At 41.2% G+C, this 25,564-nt stretch overlaps 1 protein-coding gene and 1 pseudogene across 1 annotated transcript in view; one reads left to right on the plus strand and one right to left on the minus strand.

Moving 5' to 3' along the window:
• The window catches only part of LOC102475023 (thyroid adenoma-associated protein), a 231,804-nt gene that overhangs the window by 53,122 nt on the left and 153,118 nt on the right, over window positions 1–25,564 (plus strand). The gene's annotated exons all lie outside the window — the stretch shown is intronic.
• Window positions 19,491–20,342, minus strand: LOC102474605 (60S ribosomal protein L6 pseudogene; annotated as a pseudogene).

The raw sequence follows: 25,564 nt of genomic DNA on the forward strand, positions 1-25,564 counted from the left end.
GCGGGGTCGGGGACACGAACCGCGGTCGACTACGTGGGAGTCCAGCGACATAGCCATTACGCTAACTGCTGGTTCCCCCAGAGGAGACTCTTAAGAGTGCTGTAGAGGGAACAGCAGATGGCATAACGGGTACGTCACTGGACTCCCACGTAGTCGACCAAAGTTCAAGTCCTGGACCTGGCAACTTAAAACTCACATAGGGTACATGTACATGTGTGCCCAAAATCCCAGGAGGATAAAGGAAGAGAAGGGCTGGTGGTGTGGCCAATCCCCCTGGGGGGTGACTTTTCACTTTCTGTCTAACGAGAATATGCATCCTATAGTAAAAGTCTCTAAAAGTAAAAATAAAAGTGCAGAAGGGATGTAATATAATTTATACCCACCAACTCAGAAGTTTATGAGAGGGTAGATTTCCGAAGAAAACCCAATAGCAGCAGTGGTACCCTTGGTGTGGAATATCTAGGCATGTGTGTGTGCAACATCCTGAGAGGAGAATGGAGAAGGGATTATGGAGTAGCCTTCCCCTCTAGGGGGCGATTTCTCACTTTCCTTGTCTCTCTCTCTCTCTCTCTCTCTCACTCTCTCGCTCACTCTCTCTCTCACTTGCCTCTCACTAGCTTTCTCTGGCGAGCACATATGCCCTATAGCAAAAACCTGAAGGAAAAAAAAAAAAAACACGGAAAAGGTGGGGGTGGCTAGTATGTGTATTAGAAGTTGGACTGTGGAGCTGTAGCCTACAGTTAAATATCGTGAATATAAAACCAGATCCCACATGGCTGACCACACATCAGACCCCAGCCTGGAAGCTTGAAAAATATGTCAGATACATGTGCTTGCATGCCCATTTACTCTCATCAGTTGCTAGTGGGAATATGGAAAAGCCATTTTGGAAGATAGTTTGGCTATTTCTTATAAAATTAAACATAACCTACCACATGACCCAGCAATCTGGCTAGGTACTTACCTGCTCAAGAATAATAATGATACCAGCTAGGTAGTTGGCCATGTGGGATTCAGCAACCTTAACCACTATGCCGCCTAGCTGGTCCTCATTGAACTTTTTTAGTCACATTATTGAGTCGTCAGAAAAGTCATGATGTATTTTTGTATAGAAAATACGTCGTGACTTTTCTGATGACCTAATATTTTATGTTTTCTGTTTACCATATATTTTCTTCCTTTTTTCTCATTCCTTGATAAAATTGTATTAAATAACATTATTTTTCTCACTCCTGTTTTTTTCATATTCTTTTAGAAGTTACATATTCTGTGATATCTCTCTCTTTTTTAAGAGATTTTTTTTTTCTTTTCTTTTGAGGGGTTTTTGTTTAGGGCATGTGTGCTCACCAGGGAGAGAGACAGTGAGAGGGAAAGTGAGAAATCACACACACCCCCCCGGGGCGGGGGGGGAATGGCCATGCTGCAGTCCCTTCTCCTCCATTTGCCTCTTGGGATCTTGGGCACACACACACACACCTGCCTGGCGTGATTGTTTCAATAGGTCAGGGGCTCGAACTGTGGTCAGCCATGTAGGAGTCTAACAATGTGACCACCATGTCATCTGCTGGTCCCAAGAGACTTTAAAAAATTTAAAGATATTATCTTTATTTCTTCTCTCCAGAATATAAGGACATTAGAATACAGTAACTCTGGGCCTAATCCCACATAGTCAATGACACAGCTTGGGTTCCAGACCTGGCCACTTGAGAAACACACCAGGCACATGTGCATCTGTACCCAGCATCCTGAAAGGAAGAGAGATGGCGAAGAAAAGATTACAGAGTGGCCATTCCCTATGGGGGGTACTTTCTCACTTTTTTTTTTTTTTTTTTTTAGAGCTTTTTGCTATAGGATGCGTGTGCTTGTCAGAAAGACAGAGACAGACAGAGAGACAGAAAGTGAGAAATTACCCCCCCAGGGGGGTGGGATGGCCACACTGCAGTCCCTTTTCCTCCATTCTCCTCTCAGGATCTTAGGCACATATGTACATGCGCCAGGTGTGAGTTAAAGCCACCAGGTCCGGGACTCAAACCACGGTCAACTCTGCATGTCTGACTCTAGGAGCTCACATGCCCTCTGGCAAATTTACAAAAAAAAAAAAGAAAAGAAAAGAATATGGTAACTGAATTTCCTTTTCCTATGTTCCATATTATTTTATACTCAATATTTGTTTGCCAAATACATAACCAGTTTCTCAGCTCATTATTTTTTCTTCCACTTTTCCCTTCTGATTTTAATTTCCATATTATTCAAGTACATCTTCCAGTAAATTTTTAGTAAATATCTTCAGATAATAAACTCTTAGTCTTTGTAGGTCTGAAAATATTTTACTTTTACTCTCAAAAATAAGTTCATAATATAGACTTTTAGGCTGATATTTATCTTCTCTTAACACTTTGAAAATATTATTACATTGTCTTAAGACATCTGTTATAATGAGATACTATCATTGGGAACCAGCAGTTAGTGTAATGACTATGTCGCTGGACTCCCACATAGTCAACCGCGGTTCGCGTCCTGGACCCAGTGGCTTAAAACTCATGCTGGGAGCATGTGCGTGCGTGCCCAAGATCCCGAGAGGAGAATGGAGGAGAAGGGATTGCAGCGTGACCATCCCCCCTGGGGGGTGATTTCTCACTTTCTGTCTGGTGAGCGCATGCACCCTATAGCAAAAATCTCTCCCCCCAAAAATTTTTAAAAATAAAAGATGAGATACTATCATTAATTTGATAATCATTCCTTCGTAGATTGCCTGTTTTCAGATTTTTCTCTGATAGTGATGGTTTGTAGTTTCTTGATGATGTTCCTAGGTATTCATTGGTTTTATTTATTATATTTAGAAGCTGGTGATCTCCTTTCATCTGAACTCATATTTTTATTCAACTCCAGAAAATTTGTCCCTCTCTCTTTGCCTATTGCCATCACTCCATTCTCTCCATTTTCTTCTACTGAAGTTCTTTGTTTTTGTTTTTGCTTTGTTTTCAAAAGAGATTTTTGCTGTAGGGCGTGTATGCTCACTGGGGAGATAGAGGCAGAAAATGATAAATCAGGGGGGATGGCCATGCAGCAATCCCTTCTCTTCCATTCTTCTCTCAGAATTTTGGGCACACAAGCACATTTGCCCAGTGTGAGTTTTAGCTGCTGGGTCCAGGACTCAAACTGTGGTCAACTTCGTGGGGTCCAGTGATGTAACCATTACACCATCCACTGATCCCTCTACTGGAAGTTTCATTAGAGCTTTTCACACCTCTGAAGTTCTCTTTCATACACATCTTATCCTCTCCTCTCTGCAGGCTTTATCCTTAGTAATTTCTTCAGCTGTGTTTTCCAGTTCACTAATTGTTTTCAGTTACCTCTCTCTAGTGACACAGTGAAATAAGAATTTCACTCTGCCACAAACTTTCCTACCTCAGTGAAGGAATTTTTTCAGGCCTAAACTTTTTACCCAAAACTACCTTAAACAAGGGGATCTCAAGATTTTGTTGAAAAATGAAAATCAGCCAATGAGATTGTTTTGGTGCAGAAATCAATAGAAATTCATGTGTATTTTTTTCATGATACACAGTTTCCATTAACTTTAAAAAAAATTTTTTATACATTCAATCACATTATTTAGCTTACAAAGTAAACATTCCAATGTTTGAACATTTCTTTCTAGTCCAGTTGATCAAAATATCTTCAACAGATAACACCACACCTCCCCGTCCCGTCAGTTTTCTGCCTTAGTATCCCTCCTCCAAATGTCCTTCCCCAGACCCCACTCCTCCACACACCCCACATCTGGCATTCACACCCATCCATTAACTTCTTGAAGGCCCAACCCTTGTACTTTATGATAATTCTGTTTTTATGTTCATGGATTTTCTTCCTTGTGTATTCTCTTTGACCACTTAAGCACTTTTAGTGTACTGTTTTTTGTTTGTTTCCTGTAGTTCCTAGACCATGAATTCTGACTGTTGCTGGGCCTGGGGCCTTTCCCAAGGTTTGTAGTTGTTTTTAGCTCATCTTCATGAATAGTGTTTTTCCTGGCAGTCCCTTGTGCACTGGACCGTGGAAGCAGTTCTCTGGGGTAGTTTTATAGCTAATCTTCTAGGGCCTTCCCTCCAGGTTTAAGTCAAGACACAGTGTTATGTTAATTGCTTGTTTTCATGCCTTCTATACCCCTTTCAAATTTGAAATTCTGATTGCCTATGAGAAACCAGTTTTCTATTGCTGTTGCCATGAGTTAACTAGATTCCTTGCCATATTCCCTGGGCCAGTTGATGGTGTTTTTCCAGTTCGTGGAATAGTTTTTCACAGCTGCAAACGTTGTGTAGGGATCTCAATTCAGGATCTAATACCACCACATGTCACTCTGCCTCCTCAATCGCTAACTACTCTCATTTCCTTCTTTATATCTGCCATTTGCAAGTTCCCTTTTTACCTTTGCGCTTTATATATTTAGTGTATTTTTCCTTTTCTTATTCATTTTAATTGCCAGAGGGTGCATCCTCTTGCCCCAGAAACAGAGAAAAACAGAAAGAGAGGGAGGAAGAAAGCACGCCCCAGCAAGACGTGGCCACACCTCCGTCCCTTCTCCATTCCTCCATCCTGTCCGGATTCTGGGTGGACATGCACATGTACCTGGCATGCTTTTCAAGATCCCACAGCAGTAGCCATGTGGGATCTGGCTCCTCTAACCCCTAGGCCAAGGAGCTAGCTTTTTTTGGTAAATCTGTAATTTATATTTGTTTAAAGCAGGATGGAGAAACTTCATGTGTCATCTCAGTCACACATCAAAGACTGATTTCTGAATTCCATGGTGTAAATGACATTATCAGATTGATTCCCCCTCTAAGCCTAAGGTAATAGCCAATATGAAGGCATAGTACATATTCATGTAGGAGAGGGTCATTACATGAACTCTATAGTTCTAACCAAGTCTCAGATTTGCCAAGGGTGTTTTTAACCCCTCTTTCAGGTTTCTCAGTGGAGATGCTGTTTTCATGCTAGCTCGGCACAGCTGATTCCTCTTTCTTTTTGGAAAGGTTTTTGCTATAGGGCACATACGCTTGCCAGAGAGACAGACAGAAAGCGAGGAGTCACCCCCTAGGGAGGATGGCCACACCGCAATCCCTTCTCCTCCATTCTGCTCTCGGGATCTTGGGCATGCACGCACACGCGCCCGGCATGAGTTAAGCCACTGGGTCTGGGACTCGAACCACGGTTGACTACATGGAAGTCCAGCGACATAGCCATTACGCCAACTGCTCATCCCTCTCTCTTTTTGTTTTTTAAAGAATTATTTATTTAATTTTACTCATTTTTTTAAAAAAACAATTTACTTAATTTTATTTATTCGTTCATTTATTTTAATTCGACCAGAGAGAAATACACAAAGAAAGACAGTGAGAGCGAGAGGGAAAGTGAGAAAGCAAGTCACCAGGTTCAGGATTTGAACTGTAGATGCCCATATGGGAGTGTCCAGCACCTTAACCACCACACCACCTGCTGGTCCCTCATTATTTTTTTTTTTAAGAATTATTTATTTATTTAACCCCATTCACTGTTTTTATTTATTTATTTAACCAGACAGAGACAGAAAGAGAAAGCAAGTTGTCAGGTCCAGGACTTGAACCATGGTCGGCCATGTGGGACTCCAGTGCCTTTAACCACTACACCACCTGCCGGCCCCATTATTATTATTATTATTATTATTAATTTGACCAAAGAGATGGCAGCTGGGGGGAGTAAGAAAGCAAGCTGCCAGGCTCAGGACTCCAACCATGGTCGGCCATGTGGGAGTCCAGCACCTTAACCCCAAAGCCACCTGTTGGCCCTTGATTCCTCTTTCCACTACACTGTACCATTGCAGGAGCTGTGTCTACCTGTGAAAGAGGCTGTGCTGAGTCACAGAATTTTAAGCCTGTTGGTGGCCTTTCAGCTGCAGGTTGAGAAAGGGCATATTCTTTCTCAGCAGTGATGAGTTGAGGTAGGCCTGCTATAGGTATCTAGATTGCCTAAACCCTTGCATAGGCCCTTCTGAATGTCAGTACTGTGCTTGTAGCCACTCCTCACTTAACCTTCCACTGGTTTAATGACTGCTTGGACTAATGACCAGGTCTGCAGCAACGGGAATCCCCATTCTCAGTCTTTGTCTCATTCTCACAGTTGGTCAGTATTTGCTACACGAAGCGATCACATTTATGCAAGGCTAAGTATTTTGTTTATAAATGTGTACTTTATGGTGCACTTAGAATAGTATTCAGAATAAAAATTATTATGCCAGCTTTATATTATTGTGCTGTACTTTGTCTTGTCACTTTCTGGCACTTAGCAAATATCTTTTTTATATGGCTAGAATTACATTATTCTACTGTGGTGTCGTGTGATACCTGTTGAAAAAGACATCACAAGATGTTCTGCTGGTCCCATCAAACATCAAATTTAGTTTGGGAAAGAGACATTAGTTCTGTGTTTTTGGCTATAGGATCAAAGAGACCTTTGAGGGAACCAGCAGTTAGCGTAATGGCTATGTTGCTGGACTCCCATGTAGTTGACCACGGTTCACGTCCATGGCCCGGTGGCGTTAACTTACACTTTTAAGCCTGTTGGTGGCCTTTCAGCTGCAGGTTGAGAAAGGGCATATTCTTTCTCAGCAGTGATGAGTTGAGGTAGGCCTGCTATAGGTATCTAGATTGCCTAAACCCTTGCATAGGCCCTTCTGAATGTCAGTACTGTGCTTGTAGCCACTCCTCACTTAACCTTCCACTGGTTTAATGACTGCTTGGACTAATGACCAGGTCTGCAGCAACGGGAATCCCCATTCTCAGTCTTTGTCTCATTCTCACAGTTGGTCAGTATTTGCTACACGAAGCGATCACATTTATGCAAGGCTAAGTATTTTGTTTATAAATGTGTACTTTATGGTGCACTTAGAATAGTATTCAGAATAAAAATTATTATGCCAGCTTTATATTATTGTGCTGTACTTTGTCTTGTCACTTTCTGGCACTTAGCAAATATCTTTTTTATATGGCTAGAATTACATTATTCTACTGTGGTGTCGTGTGATACCTGTTGAAAAAGACATCACAAGATGTTCTGCTGGTCCCATCAAACATCAAATTTAGTTTGGGAAAGAGACATTAGTTCTGTGTTTTTGGCTATAGGATCAAAGAGACCTTTGAGGGAACCAGCAGTTAGCGTAATGGCTATGTTGCTGGACTCCCATGTAGTTGACCACGGTTCACGTCCCGGACCCGGTGGCTTAAACTCACACCGGGCGTGTGTGCGTGCGTGCCCAAGATCCCGAGAGGAGAATGGAGGAGAAGGGATTGTGGCGTGACCATCCCCCCTGGGGGGTGATTTCTCGCTTTCTCTCTCTCTGTCTGGCTGGCGAGTGCACACGCCCTATAGCGAAAAACCTCTCAAAAAAAAAAAAAAAGAGAGAGAGAGAGAGACCTTTGAAAATGCCTTGACCTAAATGGAGACCATTTTTATTTTATTTTGCTCTACTTAACATTGGCCCATAGAACTCATCCTCACAAGAAGGGTCTTACTTCAGGAGTGTATGTATACCAGAGAGTGTCTTAGGACTTTGACCATCTAAGTGCAGCAAGAGAAGGGAAGGAGGGAGCTTTCTGAACTGCAAATTGTACACACACCACGTAAAGCAGGAGGCAGGATTGCCAGTTCAGGATTGCCGGTTATGTGTGGAATCCTTGAAAAGGACAGAGAGGAGGGCTGTTCTGTTTTCCACGGGTACAACTTTAACCAGGCTGTAAATATTGGTTCTGAGGGTTTCACAATGTTCATCTGGCTCCAGGGCCCCTTTTAGTTTGAAACAGCTTGCAGTTGGGTGGCGTTTCTTATGTTGGGTTGTGAACACTGACACCGATTTCACAAAACTGTCTTGCAAAATGCTTTTGCTTGCTTGTGCTTTGTTTTATTTCTTTTCTCCAAGAACTTCCTGGTACAAGCCCTGGACTAATTTTCCTTTGCTGTCCTACCACTGTCAGCAGTTCTGTAACAGGATTAAAGAGATACCTCAATTTCCAAAAATAGAAGTTTAAGAGGTTTATTGCCCAATAGAGAGAAGTCAGAATAACCAGCGTTATTTTTTCTTAGCATACCGATTTTCAGTTGCCCACATAAGGACTTGTATATAGAAAAGGAAAATAGCTACAAAATTTTCCTCAGTGAAAATTATGTTGACGCTCGGGCTAAAATCCACTTTCTCTTTTGTATAAGGTAGAATCTTGGATGTCATCCAATAATACAAATGCCAAAAAGCTCCTGTCATTTATCTTTTTTATTGGGATCACATTAAATTAATACATTAATTTGTTAACTATACATAACATCTTTACTATACTTTTGTCCTATTTAGGAACATGGAATTTGTCTCTTATTTTCTTTAATAGCATTACATTTAAAAAACATTCTTTTTTTCCCCCTTTTTTTTACTACCAGAGTACAAAGGCACATCCCCCAATGGAGCATGGTCACACTGCAGTACTTTTTCTGCCAGTTCTCCATCCCATCGGGATTTTGGGCATGGATGCATGCCCTTGTGCCAAGTGTTTTTTTCAAGCCACAGGGACCAGGATTCAAACCTTGATTAGCCATGTGGATCAGCTCCCTATCCACAGTGTTAACTGCTGTGCTACGGGGCCTACTCTACAGTTTTCTTAATGTAGTGTATATATTTATTTCTCTGTTTCATTTTTTTAAATGATCACATATTGTGTGTTACATATTAATTATAGTTTTATGGTTACAGTATGATTTTTCAGTACATGATTTAATGTGTAATGATCAAATTAAGGTAATCTGCATAACTACCATCTCAAATATTTGTCATTGCTATGTGTCGGGGACATTCAGAATTCTCTCTTCTGATTAGTAGAAATACACAATGAACCATTTTTAACTATAGTTACCTTACTGTGCGATGTAGAACATTAGAACTTACTCTTTTTATTATACTTAAGTTTATATTCATTGACCAACATCTTCCTATTCCCTTTCTCTGTGTCCTTCCCCACTTCTGGTTACACTATTTTACTGTCTATATGAGGTCAGCTTTTTTAGTTTCCATGTTTGAGTGAGAACATGTGATTTTTTTCCCCCTTTCTGTGCCTGGCTCGTTTCAATGAACAATGTTTTCCAGGATTGCTCATGTTGACTCAAGTGACATGGCTCATGGCTGAATAGTATTCCATTGTGTATATATACCACATTTTCTTTATTCTTCATCCATTGATGGACACCCACATGGGTTGCATATCATGGCTGTTGTGAACAGTGCTACAGTAGACATTGGAAAACCAATATGTGTGTGATGCACTGATTTCCTTTTTGGGTGTATATGCCGAGTAGGGAGATTACTGTGGGTACTTTTGTTATATTGTATCGTCTGACTTGTGCTATTAAAATGATTGACTTCTGTATATCCACTTTGTAATGATGCTTCTAGTAATCACTTACACTGCACTTACTCAGTGTCAAATATTGTTGTATGTACTTATGTGTGTTTGTTCATTGAAGTCCAATAACACCCTGAAAAGTGAATACTATTTTATAGTGACACATTAAGCTTAGAGAGGTCGATTAATTTGTTCAAGGTCACATAGCTAGAAATTGGCAGATCTATCATTCCAGAATCTGTACTTCTAATTTCTACATCTGTGTATTTTATTGAGTAACTCTAATTCGCAATGTTATCATTTGTAAAGATTCTTTGTAATATTTTTCCCATTGAGGGCCAGCCAGTGGCGGTTAAGGTGACTGGATTCCACAAGACCAACTGCACAGCTCAAGTCCCAAACCCAGAGGCTTGAGAAACACACTGGGTACATATGTTTGCATGCCCAAAAATCCCAAGAAGAGAATGTAGAAGGGATTGTGGTGTAGCCATCCTCCTTGATTCTCCTTTAGGGGTGCTTTCTCTCACTCTCTCTCTCTGTCTCTGTCTCTCTTTCATGAGTGCACTCAACCTATAGCCCCCTCAAAAAAAAGAAAGAAAAGTTAATAGGCAAAATACTTTTGGACTGATATTTTGTTGAATACGTATAGTAATTTGGGGGTGAATTGACCATGATAAAGTATAATTTTCTTTCTTTTCATTTTTTAAAAAAATATTTTATTGAACTTTCTTTCCTTATTTATTTTAATTTGACCAGAGAGGGACAGAGAGAGAGAGAGAAAGGGAGAAAGTGAGAAAGCAAGCCACCAGACCTGGGACTCAAATCACAGTCGGCCATGTGGGAGTACAGCGTTCTTAACCACCGTGCCACCTGCCGGCCCCTAAAGTAGAATTTTCATTCTCACCACTGTTGAGCAAATAAAGAAATGAATACATATAAAAGATTTTGATCTAACTCACTAATTAATAGTGAACTAGAAGGTGTTTCCTGATACCTTCTAGTTCAACATTAGAAAATCAACAAAGAGCAGTAATTGTAGAACTTGACATATCACATCCTAAAACACATTATAAAGGTATAAGAAGGTTTATTATACTTTTACATTAATTAAAGCATGGCAGTAACTCATCACTAAAAAGAAAGGTCAAAGGACAAGATGGAAAAACCAGAAACAGACCCTGATGTATGCCAAAATTAGTATGCTAAAAGAGTATCATAATAAGTCAGTCGGGAGACCAGCAGATGATATATCGTTATGTCACTGACTCCCACGTGGCTGGCTGTGATTCGAGTCCCAGACCCAGTGGCTTGAAACTCACACCAGGTATGTGTGTGTGCATACCCAAGATCCCAGCAGGAGAATAAAAGAGAAGAGATTGCAGCATGGCCATCCTCAGGGGGGTGGGGGGTGACTTCTCACTTCCCCTGCATGGTCTCTGTCTCTGTCTTTTTCTTCCCAGTTAGTGCATGCATCCTAAGACAAAACCGCTGTTAAAAAAAAAAAAAATAGTCAGTGTATGGGGCCAGCAGGTAGCATGGTGGTTAAGGGCACTGGACTCCCACGTGGTCAACCACAGTTCGGGTTCCGGACCTGATGACTTGCTTTCTCACTTTGCTCCTCTCTCTCTCTCTCCCTCTCTCTCTCTCTCTCTCTCTCCCCCTCTCTGGTCAAAATAAAGAAAAAACAACAATAACAAATATATGTGTGTGTGTGTGTCAGTGTGGACAAATCTGCTGCATCATCATCTTTGCAGACTAGTGCCACAGCATGCCATCATGCCCCTTGGGAGAAGCTTCAGGATCCTCTGCGTAGAGACTGGTTCTCTGAAATCCAGCCCTCTGATCAAAGGACCCCATAAGATTTGTCATTGCCAGAGACTTCCCAGGGCTGATATTTTTCCTCCCCTAAAGTTAAGTTTCTGGAGCAGACAGATGAGCTGAGTGGTCTTCTTCCCACTGTAAGCCATGACCCAAGGGCCTATCCCAACAGGATGGAGATAAACGAGGCTCCATTGGACAGAGATGGCCTACTCCAGGGATCCTGTGAGGATTACCTATTGCATATTCCTCTGGAAGATACAGGACTCACACACCTGCTGGAAGCCCTTCCTCCTGCCTTCGTCTTGTGTAGGGCTGTACATCTTCTGAGCCTTATTTGATTATGCCCTCCTCTGTTCCCACCAGCCTCCTGCTTCTCCTTGGGGTTGTTGGAAGACACTGAAACCACTTACTATCGTTTTAAAAGAATTATTGAAAGAACTTAAAATTGATAGTAAAAACTTTTTTTTTTTTGAGAAATTTTTGCTGTAGGGCGTGTGTGCTCACCAGAGAGACAGAGAGAAACAGAGATACAGAAAGCACAAAATCATCCCCCAGGGAGTCGGCCATGCCATAGTCCCTTCCCTTCCATTGTCCTCTTTGGATTTTGGGCACACATGCACACACGCCCGATGTGAGTTTCAAGCTGCCGAGTCCATGACTTGAACCACAGTCAGTCATATGGGAATCCAGCACCTTAACCACTACACCACTTGCTGGCCCCAGTAAAAACTTTTTTTAATAAGACAGGATACTAACAGTAATGAATAGGTAAATGATGCCTAGTAAGCCAGGAAGGAGAATGAAGAAAAATAGAGAATAGGGAGGGAAAAAACTCAATGTCTCACCTATTTAAAGAATAAGATTGCGGAAAATAGTTATTTGTCCCCAGACATACTGCTATAGGAAAGTTCTGATTCTGGAGTGTAAATTGTAGCATTACTTAACCAAGCCTTTCTGAATACTGAGTGTAGCAAGTAAAATTGAGGAGGGATCCAAAGTACAAAACCAAAGCAACAAGTCATCGTGGAATTGTATCTTGCAGTGTAAGTGCATGGGCTCACACATGCTTATATGTTAGCTTGCATGCATGTACTGCTTGCACACACACAGTGACTTATGATTGATTCACTCTTACAATTAGATTGGTCACAGTCTGTTACAGTGCCTCACCCAGGGTTCTGTCTTAGATATGGTACATAATTTTCTTCCTCCTCCTGTAGGAGAAAAAAACTCAGATCAGGGACCAGCAGTTAGCGTAATGGCTCTGTCACTGAACTCCCATGTAATCGACTATAGTTTGAGTCCCAGACCCGGTGGCTTAAACTCATACTGGGAGTGTGTGCGTGCATGCCCAAGATCCCAAGAGGAGAATGGAGGAGAAGGGATTGTGGCGTGGCCATCCCCCCTGGGGGGCGATTTCTTGCTTTCTGTCTCTCTGTCTCTTTCTGGTGAGCACTCGTGCCCTATAGGAAAAACCCCTCAAAAAAGAAAGAAAGAGAGAGAGAGAGAGAGAGAGAGAGAGAGAGAGATAGAGAAAGAAAGAAAGAAAGAAAGAAAGAAAGAAAGAAAGAAAGAAAAAACCCCTCAGATCCAGTCCCCTCTATATGCTCATAGCACAGATCACTTCTGTGATTCTACAGTGTGTGGGGATTCTCCCCTCCAGTAAGCAGGCAGTCAGATTTGCAGTGGTCGCCAGCTGGGTGTCAGTTCTGATGCTGTCTCCCTAGACATAGTGTCAGATCCCACAGGGTGAGGGCACAGTTTCATTAGACTGCTCCCACTTCAGACACCATTCACATATATGGGCCTTCTGGAGCTTCTGACCAACTGGCTACAAGTTGAGGTTTTTGCACCCTTTTTTTCAACTCAGTTAATTGGCGAGAGCAGCTCACAGAACCCAGGGAAATGTGTTTACTGGTTTCTTATAAAGGGTATTTTAAAGGAGACGAGTAAACACCTATGAAAAGATACATAGGGTGAAGTCTGGAAGGGTCCCGAGCCCAGGAGCTTAGTCCCTGTACAGATGGGATGCACCACCCTCCCAGCACGTATGTGAGTCCTTATTTACCTTCCTGCAAGTTTAGCTCTCCAGAAGTTCTCCAAACTCTGTCCTTTTGGGGTTTGTTTTTTTATATAGAAATTTCATTGCATAGACATGATGAACACCTGGGTCGAAATCCGACTAGACAAAAGGACATGACCTAATGCAAATAGACTGAGAGGGAAACCCAGCAGGCCTGTCTGTTCAGATTTTTCTTGGCCTGTGTGGCATTTCTTCTTCCCAGCTATGAGGCAGGGCCCCTCTGAAATGGGGGTTTTGATTTCTTTATGACCACTTCTGTGGCCGGCCTTGAGAAGCTTCAGGAACCAGGGGCAAAAGACCAAATAGCTATGAGTCAGGTACTGTGACCAAAAACAAAAACAAAATGTTACGTGATGTATGTATGTATGTATGTGTACATATGTGTCACACATATATGGGTATATCTAGATATGTATCTTACATTCCTCTATACTTTTTTCCAGGGCAGCTTTTGACCACTGTCACTTGGTTACTGTTTACCAGGGTCATCTTTCTGTGGAGATTGACAGCAGGTGCTGTGATACCTAGAACATTTCTTCATTCCTTGAAACAGTTGTTCAAGGCACTACTTCTTATAGTTTAGAGAAAGGGAAGAGTGAGCAGCCCCCTGGTGGGACTCTCAGAATCTCCTATTGCTCTCCAAATTCACAGTTGCCTTGGATGAAAAGAAGAAAAGCTGCTCTGTTGAAGGGAGATGGCCTTGTGTGAGATTTGAGATGCTGCTCGAACCCAGCTCCACCCTACCAGATCCTCCCCAGTGTTGGACAGTAAAGGATCTGCCTTAGCTCGGCTTTTATTACAAAGTACCATAGGCTCATAGACAATAGACGTTTATCCCTCCCACTTAAGGAGGCTGGCAGTCTGTCCTCAGGTTGCCTCAGTGTCTGCTTCAGCTGAGGTCTCTCTTCCTCTTTTCCTAGACTCCTGACTTCACATCTTGCAATACTACTTTTCAGGGTGGTTAGAAATTCCAGACCACTCGACTCCCACATGGGCGACTGAGGTTCAAGTCCTGGACTCGATGGCTTGAAACTCACGCCCGGCACCTGCTTGTACACGGCCAGAATCTGAGAGGAGAATAGAAGAGGAGGGATTGCAGCATGGCCATCGCCCCTGGGGGTGTGATTGCTCACCTTTTGTCTCTCTGCTTCTCTCTGCCTCTCCAGTAAGTGCATACACTCTATAGGAAATTTCTCCCTGAAGAAAAAAATTTAAAAAGATCAACTCCAGACTTCAGAACTCCAAGGTTAATGACCACTTCAGCTCTCATTTTGTTCATTAGAGATTAAAGAAGAAATCTCATGAATTTGCATTTTACAGTTTTAGGATTTTGTTTTTTAATTCTGATACTAGGGTTGCACAAAAATGTACCTTCCTCCATGATGTCCATTCCGAATGAATCTTCTGAATGTATCAGACGTAAGACAGAAGCACTACTTGGCACTTGTTTGTTTTTGTGTTACTGTACATGGGTCTTCAAAGAGGTCCTAGAAATGTGTCTTAGAAAAAAGCTAGATGTGCATCTCAAACTGTTTTGCACCAAAGTAATTCTATGCTTTAATTCTGTTTTTTCATGAACTTTCTGAAGTCCCTTGCATTTAGATAATAAGCTAACAACTTTTTTAAACCTAGTTTTATTTAAATAAATTTCTGATGCATTCAGATGGGTCTTTTTCCAGTTATTTTGTCATACGCAGGAAGTGTTGCTGTTTCTGAAATCATTGCCACTGATGTGTGGGCATCGGTTTAACTGAGCACTGAGTCTTTGTTGTCTACCAAAGAAGTTTGTATTGTGAGGAGGTGACAACAGGCAGCCAGAAGATGGGAGAATGTGTTTGGGTGAGTGGTGACAAAAACTCAACACTTAGGGATGAGTTATCCCATCCTTCAGAAATCTAGGATATCTTATGTATCTTGGGCCTGAGTTTTATAAGGTATCACTGGCTTGCAGATATTTAAACAATGGGAAGTTAGAACATAAACATTGTTGCTAAATTGACAAGTGATTGCTTTGCACACCAGAAAAGGGAAGTGATAACAGACCCTCTTAGCAATTAAGTAGCCAAACTGTGTAGAGGTTTGGCAAACAGACTAAAGTAATTGAGTCCATGAACAATAAAACTGTTTTAGTTGGAGAAACTGGGATGATTTAATTTATTTTGTTTGCCAAGGAGTTGATATATTCAGGAGTGAGTTAACAAAAAAATCAGTTTGAAAATCAGAGTCAATGATCTCTACTTTGTAGCAAAAGAAACATATTTTTTTTCCTTCTTTTTGAATTCACTTTTGTAGGAACATTTTCTCTCTTAATGAATGTTTTTTAAAGGATTATTTTATTGGGACCAGTAGTTAGCGTAATCGCTATGTCACTGGACTCCCATGTAGTCGACTGTGGTTCGAGTCCCAGACCCGTTGGCTTAAACTTACGCCAGGTGCGTGTGTGAGCGTGCCCAAGATTCCGAGAGGAAAATGGAGGAGAAGGGATTGTGGCGTGGCCATCCCCCCCGGAGGGTGATTTCTCGCTTTCTGTCTCTCTGTCTTTCTCTGTCTTTCTGGTGAGTGCACACGCCCTGTAGCAAAAACCTATCCAAAAAAAAAGGAAAAAAAAAGAATTATTTTAGTTAATTTATTTATTTTAATTTGACCAAAGGGGGACAAAGTGGGGGGATAGAGTAAGAAAGCAAGCCGCCAGGTCTGGGACTCGAATCGCAGTTTGCCATGTGGGAGTTCAGCACCCTTAACCACCACGCCACCTGCTGGCCCCCTTTAATGAATTTTTAAAACATAAACAGGCAGATTATTTTGTTCTGAAGGTTCATTTCCCCCCTTGAAAAATGAGCACTGCTGTTTCTGGAAGGAATGATCAGTATCTACTGTTAATTGTGTAAGAGTCATTGTGGGAATTCAACCACCAATGCAAAAGGCTGTTACAATGTACTTTTTAAAGCAAATGTGATATAATCATCTTATGTAATGAAACTGTTAGTTGATAACTAAAACCTATGTAGTTAAGCATATGTAAAAACTTATCAAACTACACTTCAGATTGGGCACTTTAGGATGTATTTTAAAATTTTTAATTAAAAATGGTAGTCAGAGTTGAGGAATTATGTCTAATAATTTGGGGGAATAATCTACTTTATAATATTATGAAGAAGATGTTCTTTAGCTAAAAATATTCTCTGAGGATTGAAGCTTATGGTTAATTAAAAACAGGGAGAATGTTTTTTATATGTACCTTCAGATCTCTATATAGAATGTTTGACCCAATTAAAAGTCCAGCAGCTAAAAAAGAGTAGTTGCGGTCATGTTTTTCAGTGTTCACTTCAAAGCAGAAATGTGATATTCATTAATCTTGCTCTGTGATTGTGATGTTGGCTCTTTTGTTACTGTTGAGTTTACCTTGGCCTGAGTGCTGGCAATTACATGGCACAGTGACGATTACTGGAAAACATTAACTTGTTATTGTTAGTTGCCATCGTGCTGAGGGTGATGGGAAGTAGAGTTTATAAATAGCTTTGTCTATGCATTGATTTCGAAATCTGCTGAGTTTCAGGGATGAATCTCATCATATGGACCGTTTATTATTTACATTTGAAACTTTGTTTATTGGAGAATGGTTTCATCCTTTTAAAAACTAATATGGACCATAACTGTGATATACCCCCATTAAACTTTTGTTTTCAGTCCTGACTTCTGAATAAATTGGCTTTCTACTGTTTGCTTAGTTTTATTTTTTGGATATTATATAAATGGTGATCTTTCACTTTCTAGGAAAAAAGCCTACATTCCTTTCTAGTTGATTTTAATCTAGAGTGGTCTTCATGGTCTTAATAAGTATGTTTTCAATAAGTGTCCTTGAACATTTGCAGTGTTCAACAGGAAACCTCTATCCATTTTTGAGAAGGATGTTCCTGGGTGTCCTTGATGGAAAAGCAGACTTGCTACTTGAATTTTTATGATGTACTATCAGACGAAAGTCGTTAACTTTGAGATCTCGCCAGCATGCTGGTGGAAAGAACACAGGGTCAAAGCATAAGCCATGAGGGATGAAAGAAAGCTGACTATTTTGAGAAATCTAGGCAGTCAGACAGGGTACAACAATAGTTTGTAGAAATCTGGCCAAATCACCGAATAATTACCTTCCTCTCTAGGCCAAGAGATAAACCCTAAGTTTGCATTCTCATATCTCCTCGTGAACTAATAGTGAGAGAAAGACTCAGTGCTACTCAGCTGCAGTTTAAGAATACAGACTTCCTAGGGTATTTTGAGTTTAGTCATTTTGCTTTTACCAGTTAATTAATAAGGTTTTAATTGAGTTTAAATCAAATACTCAGTGCTAAGCTAATTAGGCACTGGATATAGACGAAGTTGTAACATATAAATTCATCACTGAGATCTTAGCATGACTGAGGAGGTACAACCAACAAGCTTATAACAGAAAGAATTAAGAGTGCAGAATCGTGCAGTAAGTCCAAATTAATTTTTTAAAGGTTTTTGCCATAGGGTGCATGTGCTCGCCAGAGAGGAGAGGACAATGGAGAGAAAGTGAGAATTCACCCCCCAAACAGTATGGCCATCCCACAGTCCCTTCTCCTTCATTCTCCTCCTGGGATTTTGGGCATACAGGCACACGTGCCCGGAGTGATTTTCAAGCTGCTAGGTCGAGGACTTGAACTGTGGTCGGCTGTGTGGAAGTCCAGCACCTTAACCACTATGCCACTTGCTGTCCCAAGTCCAAATTAATTTTATTTAATTAGTTAATTTGCTTATTTTCGTAAGAGAGATTTTGGTATAGGGTGTGTTCTCACTGTTAAGACAGAGAGAAATGAAGAGACAGAAAGTAAGAAATCCCCTCCCAGGGGTGTGGCCATGCCACAATTCCTTCTCCTCCAGTCTCCTCTTGGGATTTTGGGCACGCATGCATATGTGCCTGGTGTGAGTTTTAAGCCACTGAGTCTGGAACTGAAACTGCACTCAACTACATGGGAGTCCAGCAACATAACCATTACACCATCTGCTGGTCCTGCAAGTTAATTTTAAAAGTTCATACTCAACATGGCTGGAACAGGTAGAATCTTCATAACTAAACCCTAAGTAAGCCAAGCATCTGGCCATACATCTTTAGACCTGTGCTTATCAGAATACTGACAAAACCAGGAAGACCAGATAGGATGACTGTGTTTTCCAAGCTTACCTGCCACAGACATCCCTGAGGTACTATTTAAGCAATAAATTCCCTGGGGAATTTGATTGTATAGGTCTGAGGTCTGAGGTCTGAGGTGAGATCCCCAGAATTAGCCTTTTTAATGAGTAACCTAGATGATTTTAAAAATATCTTTTTTAAAAAATTATGTATCTTGCATGAGCACTTCAAGGAAGAATATAATTGCAAGGATTTCAAAATTCAATTCCTGGATCAATAAATATCCTTTATAATTATATCTAATCAATATCTAGAAATGGATGTAGACGGTAAGTCAACTAACAAAATAAGTGAAATAACTGTAAACTATTAATCTCAGGGAATTGGGGTTCATATATGATGAGTTAAGTCACTTGGCCACCAGGATTTTTTATTATGATTCACATTTGTTTCCGTTCCATATACATCCATTGTGAGAGTTAGACTGCTTGACACTAACAACTTAACACTGTGACCTTTGTCACATTAAAAGAAAATTTCAGTATCCTTGATCAGAAGCTTTTGATATTGTTGTACTACTTTGGTATAGACAAAAACTCAAATACGACTAAGAAAGAAGACTGTTTCCTTTACCCATTGAAGATGCGATCTAAGAATAGGTGATCTAGGTGTTCTGCAGACACTATCTACCATCAGGTTGTTACCAATAAAGGACTGCTTATATTAGGACTGACCTCATTGAAAAATTCTTAGCCAGAGCTATAAAACCAAAACAGAGAAGTATTTATGAATGCAAGCTTAATTGGGTTTTTGTCTTCTATAATAATCACCTCCCAAGCGCTAAAAGTTGGTTCCAGTTGTGTTTCTTTTCTGGTGTGAGAAGCTACAGGAACGTACAGAATGATCCACTGGCTTGCTGTTTCAGAGTGCTCTTTGTTTGTTTTATACACACACACACACACACACACACACACACACACGTGTAAATATATATGATCAGTTATTTAATTAGGTTCTTGGCAAAAAAAAGTTAGAACACCAATTTGTGTGGATAAACTCCATTTGTAAGGGCAAACACAGATCACAGGTAACCCTGGAGCTGAGGAACAGCTTTGATTTTTGGTAAAATTTGCAAGTCCACAGCTTTCTGATCAAACTTGTACTGCTTTGAAATCTTGTATTTCTCCTTCTTTGTGTCGAAGATCTCACCTTCCTGGTGTCTGGGCTTCCACAGTTTCTTTTTCTTGAAGTAAGCATCGATAAGGTGCTTTGGGATTTTTACTTTGCTAATATCAATTTTCGTAGAGGTGACATTGACAAATTTCTGGTGTGTTCTACGCAGTGGAACTTGACTGAGAACCAGTGGGCCAGTCACAAGTAGCAAGCCACTGCTCAGCTGCTTCAGGAAAACCACTCTCTTGCCTCTGTGGCGTCCAGTGAGGATGATCAGAATGGTCCCAGGAGTGATGCTGGCTTGCAGCATTCTCACCTGCTGACTGAAGGGCTTTTTGCCGTGGCTCAACAGCTTTCGTGGTACATCTTCAGTAGGAAAATACCTAGACTTTTGTGCAGTTTAACCACCCGGTACCACCATTCTTGTCTCCACCAACTGGTTTTGCGACAGAAACCCAGAACCTTCTCCTTCTTTCTTTTCGATCCTGGATTTAGTGGCTGAGTATTTCCTCTTGTACATGGCCTTCCTGGAATACATGGCAGACCGGAAATATCTGCCAATGCCCCGGACTAGGACAAGGTTTTGACTGCAATGGGGCTTCCCCTTCTTGGGCTTTTCAGCCTTTTTAACCTTGCCACTGGCGTCAGCCTTCTTGGCTTCAGGTTTCTTCTCCTTAGTATCCTGCTTTGCAGCTTTTTCACCTGCCATCTTGTATAGTGGGAAAGTGCCTCAGAGTGCTCTTTGCAAGCAGTTAGATTATAGGAGAATTTAGCATTCAGTTTGCTGGATAGACATCTCCCTGGACTTCCACAAACAGGAATACCTCCCCCAAGTGGTGGGTCTGTTCCTGCTCCATCCCACCAAGAGATCACTGATGCTCAGCTGCTTCATGATTCTGTTGGTATTAATTATGAAGAGATGTCTTAGTTCAAGACCAGAATTTTCTCGCAGCACACTCCAGTCTCAGGAAATTTATTTAGTTCTATCTGATAGTACAGTTCATGTGGCCCAAACCACAATTCTTTCTTTGGTCATTTACCAACACATTTAGAATAATGTAAATTTCTTAGAGTTGTTCATAAGCACCCAGCCTGCCTGTCCATCTTTATCTCATGCTGCTTTCCCCCTTTCATTCAGTTCCAAACCCATGAACCTTTAACACCCAGGCCTTGCCCTGCCCCAGGGTCTTGATGGGTGCTGTTTATTCTGCTTGGATGTCAGCAGATACTTGCTGAGAGAGTGAATGAATCATGAACATCATAAGGATATAGACTGTATTAAGGACTGACTTCTGACAGGAGATGTATGGGGCTATAGACTAAAAGGCCCAGTGCAGTGATTCCAAAGTGGGGATCACTTCTTTCCACGGGGGACGGTAGCAGTGTCTGGAAATATTGGTTGTCTCAATAGGCAGTACTGCCAGCCCAGATGCTAATTGTGCTGAGATTGCAAACCCTGCTGTAGACTAGTACTTTTGAGTTAGAGAAAGTCAGGTGTTTTTGTTTTAGATTTAGGATCTTCTATGTTGTCCTAGCTGGCCTTGAACTCGCAATCTTCCTACTTCAGCCTCCTGAGTAACTGGGATTACAGGCCTGCATCACCATGCCCTGCTTGAGAGTCAGTTTTCATAGTTTTGCTGGTCCTTCAAGTCCATCACATTACTTAATTACTACATAAATTAATGCTCTTGATTGAAAGCTACTCTGTCATCCTCTGGAACTGGGTGTTACTTAAGGGTAAGTCCTCTGGTCCACGAATTGAAAAACCAGCATTCCCCTAACAATGGGTGTCTCCTTTGCTTCCTTATAATGGGGAGCTGAGGGACCAGCAGTTGGCTTAATGGCTATGTTGCTGGACTTCCATGTAGTCGACCGTAGTTCAAGTCCCAGACCCGGTAACTTAATCTCATGCCGGGTGCATGTGCGTGCTTGCCCAAGATCCCGAGAGGAGAATGGAGGAGAAGGGGTTGCAGCGTGGCCATCCCCCGTGGGGGGTGATTTCTTGCTTTCTGTCTCTCTATGTCTCTGTTTTTCTGGTGAGCGCATGTGCCCTATAGCAAAAACCTCTCCAACATAAATTAATTAATTAAAAATAATGGGGAGCTGAACTCAGTTTTTCTGTTGTTCCAATGAAAACATGACTATCAATAGCCAAAGCGGAAGGTGTCCTTCTCAGTCAGGTGAGAAATCTCCCTCCTTCTCTTCTGCCACTTCAAAGGTTTCTGAGTAAACAGCTTTTCATGATAGCTAGGATTCTGTCTGTTATGGAAACATGGTTCATTCTATTTACAGCATACCTTAATTTCAAGAAGATTAGGACTATTATTGGGTCATCGGAAAAGTCATGATGCACTTCTATATAGAAAAAAAACAGAAAAATATGTCATGACTTTTCTGATGACTCAATATATTCCCCCCCCCTTTTTTTTTGCTTTTTTTTTGGAGAGGCTTTTGCTATAGGGCACGTGCGCTCACCAGACAGACAGAGACAGACAGAGAGATAGAAAGCGAGAAATCACCCCCCGGGGGGATGGGCACGCACGCACATGTGCCCAGCGTGAGTTTAAGCCACTGGGTCCGGGATGTGAACCATGGTCGGCTACGTGGGAGTCCAGCGACATAGCCATTACACTAACTACTGGTCCCTTCCCCCCCCTTTTTTAAAATCAAGCATCTATGAAATGTTTTAAACATGCACACATATATATACCCTTTCAAATCGTACTACAATGTAAGATCAGACATTTCACTATATAAATATCCAAATACCCATTTTGTGGTACCAATATGTACAGGACAGATGCATTACTTTCTTTGAATACAATAAAAGCAAACTGACTGGACTCACCCAGGAAATGGTCAAAGTGGAAGCTATGAGCTGGCTCAGGATAATTAATTTTAAAAGAGTAATTAAAGTATTACCTGATGTGGGTCCTTTGGGAAATACTTAGGAAAATAAGAATGTGCTTACATAGCCCACTTTAAAGAATTTGCCTCTTTCTGGAAGTACAAAGGCTCTAGAAATTAGACCTCTGGATATGTGAATTTATGGAGTGTGCTCATTTGGAAAGGGCATCAGGGATAAACCTCTTGAGGGTCATAACTAATAGAGCTTATACCTTTAAGGGTTACCAAATTATTCTTCTGAGTCACTGAACGGCACAACTACTCACAAATGTAAATCACAAATGCAGAAAATTTGGCTTATGACAGAAAGAGCAAACTTGGTAACAAGTGCATACCTCTTCAAGCACCCAAGGGATAGTCATTATTTATCCTTGCCATACACTTGTCATTGTTATGAGCTGTAGTAAGATGATTAGTCAGAAAGCACAGTTTCTGGAAAAATCATTACAGACCACTAAGAAAAATACTGCTGAGGAACAATACTGCAGAAGTCCAATGGCCAAGTAAAAACACCTGTTAAGAAAGAACCAAAGCAGGTAACACGGAGGAGTAAGAAAGCTGTAAATAATGCTTCACAGGAGAATACAGATATCCCAGATGACTGGGACGGGTGTCTACACAGACACCAAAAGAAGCCATAAACCACACAGTAAATTAAAACCACACCTGGCGCATGCCATCCATTGATAAGCCGTATGGAGTTCCAGCCACCTCAACCACCATGCTATGAGCTGGCTCAGGATAATTAATTTTAAAAGAGTAATTACTAAGCACATTCCACATCAGTTACCTTTTAGACTTCACAGGAACCTCATAAGATGAGTTATCTTGTTGACTTCATTTAACTGATGAAGAAACTGAGGCTCGGGGAGGATAACTAGTTTTCTAAGGTCACCAGCTAAGCCTTACGGAAAGTAGGCCAGAGTTTCTCAGCCTTAGCACTACTAACATTCTGGGCTGGATTATTCTTGTGAGTGGTTGTCCTGTGGCCTACAGGATGGTTAGCAGCATCCCTGACCCTTACCCACTAGATTCCATTCAGGACTTCTTTCAGTTGTGATGACCAGAACTGTTCCAGATATTGCCAGATGGCTGTCAGGGATCAAATCACCCCAGTTTTGGAACCACTGGTCTGAAGACAAAAGTTTATCAGGATGGTCTAGTGGGCATCAAGAGAAGTGTCCTGTTGTCCCATTATACTCAGTCCCAGTAATTGACTGGGAGGCCATCTTTATAGGAAAAATCAGTAACAACTTCTTTGGATTTTTCCAAACCCGATCCTTAGAGCCTTCCAGCAATGCAATGAAAGAAGAAAGGCTAAAATGGTTAATGGTTAATAGACTGTAGCACAGAGAAAGTCATTGTTTCATTCAACTATTCATTCAACAAATAAATTCCTGGGAGAATGGATTCTTAATTCCTGGGAGGGTGGATTGAGCCAAAGTAGATTTAGAGGGAGGATTGAATTTCCTTGAGTTGAGCTTGGGAGATGATGAACTCGTGTAAATAACATGACATATCAGTGGGCTAAGAGTAGCAGGCTGATGGCCCATGACACAAACATATTCCAGTCTTGAAGACTTGCACTCATTGGTCATCTTGCTTTGTATACCAACCCATTTGCAAGCAGTCTTGCTGTTTACTTTTCACTATTGAGTTAACTGTTGCCTTGCAAGTTCTGTTTATCTCAGCTTACATGGTAATTGCCTTAAATTTAAAATCAAATCAGCTAACTTTTGCACTCCAGCAAGGCTCTGTAGGAGATAAAACACCATGGTTTACATAAAAAGATAAATAGCAACCAGGCAATATATCGTAGGTGCCAAATAAGTGGTTCAGATAATAAATACTATAGGAAGAGAGGGTAGAGATTGCCAGGACCTGGGATCCTCAGGGAGAATTTTGTAGAGGGTGTTGGTGAGCAGAGCCTTAATGGATGAGTAGAATTAACAGGGATCTTTGTAAAAACTGAGAATTGCTCTTTGATTAATTCACGCAGTATGTCATGTAAAAAGATACCTTTTAGATGACTGTTTTAATACCGTCTACCTCATTATCTTGGAATATGTCTACTAACAAAAACAAAATTCCATTAGAAGCTCATTTATGATGATTTCCAGAGTTTATTAGAGTTCATTGTCAGCTCAACCAAGAAAACTTATAAGTAAAAAGAGGGGTTTTGATCACCCTCAGGGATCAAAGGAGGCTCACAAGGATAGATTTCACTGGTCCTATGCTTCAGTTAGATCTCACAGAATCACCATTCTCCGAACAAAGGTGTCCTCTTAGGAAGCTGGGCATGGATTTGGAGAGACCTTACTGTGGCCCTTCTGTAGACTCTGAATATTATATGTACTCGGTGGGACCGTGGGAGGCACAGTTATCAATGAGGGCTGCAGAGGCTTTTGCTTAAGACACTGCCTGGTTTATTCTACAAACCCCAGCCATCCAGTAAACTTTTATAATTCTGCATAAAATGCATGCAGCAGATGTTCCTGGCCCTCACTGCTGGAGGTGTTGAGTGGCAAATAAACAAACAAACGAGGGAAAAAAAGGAGGGGCCACCCCCCAAATCTCCATTCCTAGCTGCTTAGAGGAATCATTTTTTTCCTTCCTCCATGTGAAAATATAAACAGTCACTTTATAAACAGTTGTCACTTTTTGACTTTTAAAGATTCACAGTCTTTTCCTTTTGTTTACTTTGATGACCTTTGAAATAAGCTGCAACCAAAAGACTAAAAAAAATAAAGTTTCCATCTTCAGTTTTCAAAAAGAGGAGTCTGTTTATGACCACAGTGCCTTGAAGCCAGCAAACTGCTGAGGCTGGCTTCAGCCCAGGCCCAGGTTGGTGGGGCTCTTAGGTGCAGTTCTGAAGTACCCTTGCCCCAAACTGCTGTACTGGGCAGCCAGGAGTAACCAGCCTGAAGACTGGATGCTGAATGCCAGTAGTTTTCTTTGAGTCAAACTTTTTACAAAGCAGACTTTACAGCTGCTTGAAAATCTGGAAAATGTAAATTAATATAA

This window comes from Tupaia chinensis, unplaced genomic scaffold, assembly GCF_000334495.1.
Source record: "Tupaia chinensis unplaced genomic scaffold, TupChi_1.0 Scaffold000661_1, whole genome shotgun sequence".
NCBI lineage: Eukaryota > Metazoa > Chordata > Mammalia > Scandentia > Tupaiidae > Tupaia > Tupaia belangeri.